This window comes from Capricornis sumatraensis, chromosome 11, assembly GCF_032405125.1.
Source record: "Capricornis sumatraensis isolate serow.1 chromosome 11, serow.2, whole genome shotgun sequence".
In the NCBI taxonomy this organism is placed as follows: Eukaryota; Metazoa; Chordata; class Mammalia; order Artiodactyla; family Bovidae; genus Capricornis; species Capricornis sumatraensis.
Genome location: NC_091079.1, coordinates 60811580 through 60816507, shown reverse-complemented (window position 1 = coordinate 60816507; position 4928 = coordinate 60811580). Strand labels below are relative to the sequence as shown.

Sequence of the window (4928 nt, the reverse complement as noted above, 5' to 3'; positions counted from 1 at the left end):
TTTGATTTCCCATTTTTCATATGAAGAAACTGTGGCACAGAGATCCTTGGTACTCAGTTAATAAGCGACAATTAAACTACCAACTTGAATCCATGTTTTCCTGAAGTGAAAATCTGTGCTTTTGTTAACCACTGACCCATAGATACACTCAAGGTTCCTACATGTTTGATTCAATGTTAGAACATTCTACTAAACTCTAGATCCACATATTCACTCATTCCTTTGCTCACTTATTCTTTCTTTGATTCAAGATATATTTATTGAGCCATTATTATGTGTATGGCAAGCATGTCACATATTGGATATGCGACAATGATAAAAAAAAGATGGGGCCTTTGTTCATGAAACATACAGGGATGGTTGGTTTTTTGTGGTATACTGAATAATGCCTCCTTCCAAAGATGTCTGTGTACTCACCCCTGAAACCTATAACAGTGCTGTATTACATGGCCAAGGAACTTTGCAGATGTAGTTAAAGTTACTGATCTTGACATGGAGATAGTACCCTAGACTATATAGGTAAGAACATTTAATTACATGAAACTTTAAAAGCCAGCACATACTATCATGTAAGAAATGAATCGCTAGTCTAGGTTCGATACAGGATACAAGATGCTTGGGGCTGGTGCACTGGGATGACCCAGAGAGATGATATGGGGAGGGTGGTGGGAGGGGGGTTCAGGGTTGGGAACTTATGTACACCTGTGGTGGATTCATGTCAATGTATGGCAAAACCAATACAGTGTTGTAAAGTAAAATAATAATAATAATAATAATAATAAAAAAGCCAGCACTAAGCCGGCTGCCCTGGGGCCTACAGTAGCTGCTAGAGAGGCGGTAGTGCGGCAGGATGAGTGCAGACTCGGACCCAGTGGTCCTTGTCTCCGCAGCGCGCAGCATAGGCTCTTTCGATGGTGCCCTATCCACCATTTCTGTCCATGAACTGGGCTCAACTGTCATCAGAGAGGTCCTGAAAAGGGCGCTGTGGCTCCCGAAGAGGTCTCGGAGGTCATAGTAAGTAAGTAAGTAAAGTCGCTCAGTCGTGTCCGACTCTTTGCGACCCCATGGACAGAGGAGTCCATGGGATTCTCCAGGCAAGAGTATTGGAGTGAATTGCCATTCCCGTCTCCAGGGGATCTTCCTGACCCGGGGGTCGAACCCGGGTCTCCCACATTGTAGACAGATGCTTTACCGTCTGAGTCACCAGGGAAGTCCTATTTGGACACATTATGGCAGTAGGCTGTGGGCAGAACCCTGTTCCACAGGCCAGTGTGGGTGCAGGAATCCCCTACTCTCTTCCAGCGTGCAGCTGCCAAATGATCTGTAGGTCAGGTCTGAAAGCCGTGTGTCTCGCAGCCCAGTCGATAAGGATAGGAGACTCCAGCATTGTTGCAGGAGGCATGGAAAATATAAGCAAGGCTCCTCATTTGGCTCACTTGAGGGCGGGAGTCAAGATTGGGGAAAACCCACTGACCGACAGCATACTCTGTGGAGGGCTCACTGACGCATTCCACAACTATCATATGGGCATTACAGCCGAAAATGAGGCCAAACAATGGCAAGTGAGTAGAGAAGACCAGGCCAGGGTTGCAGTGCTGTCCCCAAACAGGGCGGAGAATGCACAGAAGGCCGGCCGTTTTGACAAAGAGATCATACCCATTTTTGCATCTTCTAAAAAATGTTCTTGAGGTGAAGTCGCTCAGTCTTCTCCGACTGTTTGCGACCCCATGGACTGTAGCCTACCAGTCTCCATCCATGGGATTTTCCAGGCAAGAAGACTGGAGTGGGTTGCCATTTCCTTCTCCAGGGGATCTTCCCGACCCAGGGATCGAACCCGGGTCTCCCGCATTGCAGGCAGACTCTTTACCGAGCCACCAGGGAAAAAGGTCTTACTGAAGTTAAAACAGATGAGTTTCCTCACCATGGGAGCAACATGGAAGCCGCGTCTAAGCTAAAGCCTTGCTTCCTTATGGATGGAACGGGAACAGTCACACCGGCTAATGCTTCAGGAATGAAAGATGGTGCTGCAGCAGTGGTTCTTATGAAGTCTGAAACTGGCAACTGTGGGCTCACACCCTTAGCACAGGCAAGCAGATGTGGAGCCTTCCGTTATGGGAATAGGACCAGTTCCAGCAATAAAGCAAGCTGTTGCAAAAGCAGGGTGGTCACTGGAGGATGTTGATGTATTTGAAATCAGTGAAGCCTTTGCAGCCCTGTCTGTTGCAATAGCTAAAGAACTTGGTTAAAATCCAGAGAAGGTCAACACTGAGGGAGGAGCCACAGCCCTGGGCCATCCTCTTGGAGCATCTGGCTGTCGTATTCTTGTCACCCTGTTACACACACTGGAGCACAAGGATGGACATCGTGGTGTTGCTGCCCTACGTGAGGGTGGAAACTACCTTCCACTTCATAAGAAATGCAAGACTCGACAGCCTGTTGCACTTTAATGTGTAATATTCGAGGTACAAACAAGCTGCATCTAACATTGTTATTAATAAAACAGATCAGTCATCAAGGAAAAAAAAATAAATAAAAGCCAGAGACCCTTTCTTGGTTGAAGTTGGAGGGAGATAAGGAGCTGAAGAAAAGGAAGGAGAGATGAAGTATCTAGAAGACTTTGATCCACAGTTACTGGCTTTAAAGGCATAGGGAATATGAGTCAAAGAATGCAGGAGAATTTAGGTGCTGAGAATAAGCCAACAGTCATCAAAGAAATGGAGACTTCAGTCCTATAGCTGCATGGAACTCAACTCAGCCAACATGAGACTAAATGACCAGGGAAGCCTAAAACATTTGCCCTTCATAGGAAAAAAGTCTGCTTCTAAGCAGATTCTGCCGTGTAGACTCTCTCGAGTTTTTGTAAAGGAACACAGTCCTGTAGACACCTTGATTTTAGCCTTGTGACATTCTCTAAGCAGAGACCCAACCAAGCCCATCTGACTAATGACTTGTGGAAGCAGATGAAAATATGTATTGCTTTCAAAGTCATTACATTTATGATACTTTATCATGTCATTGATCAAAATCAATGAAACAATAAACACGAAAACTCACAAATAAATCCATAATTAACTATGTTGGTAACTACTTAGTTGAAAAGAACAGAAAAGTATAAAAGAAAATAATAGAGGATTCCCTTAAAGATATTCCGATGAGGAAGTCAGGAGGAAGGCAGAAGGGTGAACTTTACGTTTTGTTTGTATTCACTGCTTCTTGTCTCTATGATGCCAGTGTTCACTTTGACAAATACTCACAGAAGCACTTATTAAGTGCTGCAGGGATGATATCGACAAGGTTAGGAGATGCCTCATCTTACAGAACCCGTAGTCCAGAACACAATGTCCAAACAAACATAGTTTGTGGACCAAATCTGGCCTGCCACTTATTTTTGCATGGATGGTGAGTGAAGAAGCATTTTTACATTTTTAAATGGTTGAGAATAAAATCAAAAGAAGGATAATACTGTGTGACTTGTGAAATTATATGAAATTCAGATTTCAATGTCCATAAATAAAAAGTTTTATTGGAACACATCCAGGTTCCTTCATTTGTGTATTGTTTGTGGTTGCTTTTACGGTAAAATGGCAGAGTTGAGCATCTGTGAAAGAGACCAAATGGCCAGTGAAGCCTAAAACACTGGCCCTTCGTAGAAAAATATGCTACCCCCTTAGTGTGTTAGTTGCTCAGTCATGTCTGCCTCCTTGGGACCCCATGGATTGTATCCCACCAGGCTCTTTTCTCCATGGAATTCTCAAGGCAAGAACACAGGAGTGGGATGTCATTCCCTTCTCCAGGGAATCTTCCCAAAGCAGGGATTGAACCTGAGTCTCCCGCTTTGCTGGCAGATTCTTCACTGAGTCACTGGGGAAGCCCAGAATATAGGTTAAGTCAAGCATTTAAGTGATCTCTGAGACGAAGTACAATTGGAAAAGTACCATTTAGCAGGGTCTTCAACTGCCAGGATTTGATGCCTAATGATCTGAGATGGAGCCGATGTAATAATAATAGAAACAAAGTGCACAGCAAATGTAATGTGCTTGAATCACCCCCAAACCACCCCTCCCACCCAGTTTGTGGAAAAATTGTCTTCCACAAAACCAGTCCTTAGTGCCAAAAAGGTTGGGAGCCACTAATTTAGGTAGAGTGTATTTGCTCGTGGAGATCAGCAAAGAACACACAAAACAGTTAGCATTTTAGATTATCTTTAAAGAAAATGGGAGCTAAGACTGAGCTACTCAGAAAGTAGAAGAGGTTCTCTGATAGGCCAGGTGCCAAAAGAACTTTTGCTGCATTTGTTCTTCGTTGGTATTTTTAAAACTGTAGTTGCTTATTAAAAAACTGGAGAAGATAATTTCTTTCTTACTTTTCTTGACTCCTTGAAGGCACAAGGACAAAAACTTTGATAATAACTTTATGATTTCAATCTCTTGTGTGAAATGAAATTCTGCTGCTGATGAATCTCATGTTGTCTAGAGCTGTTAAGCTGTTCTACACTTCCAGTGTCCCTGTTTTTATCTATCTTCTTTCTGATTTATAAATATTTAAATTCATTTAAATTATTAAAATGAATTAACACCTCATTTTGCTAAACACATTTAGCTGTTCCCCACCCCCTCCCTTTATTAAAATGATTGTCACAACTTGACACAACCTCCCCCTTAACGTGTTTGCCCCAGCAAGACTGATGAGAAGCCCAGCTCCTTGGCTTGCAAATGACTTCTTTAGAATCTAAACATTTTTTTCTTTGTGTTAGCTAATAGCTTTACTAATGTTTTAGCTGTCCATTGATGTAATTGAATCTCAAATTGTTTTTATTGTGTTCTGTAATACTATGGGGACATTCTAAATACTGTAATAGTAATTAATATTAATAATCAGTGCTGTTTCACAGGTCAGTTGCTGAATCAAGCTCAGTTATGGGTTCGTAA

The 4928-nt window shown here is 42.7% G+C and overlaps 1 pseudogene; it reads left to right on the top strand.

Annotated features, from left to right (window-relative positions):
* The first annotated feature begins 850 nt into the window (after positions 1-850).
* On the top strand, positions 851-2447 carry LOC138088326 (acetyl-CoA acetyltransferase, cytosolic-like; annotated as a pseudogene).
* The last annotated feature ends 2481 nt before the right edge of the window (positions 2448-4928 follow it).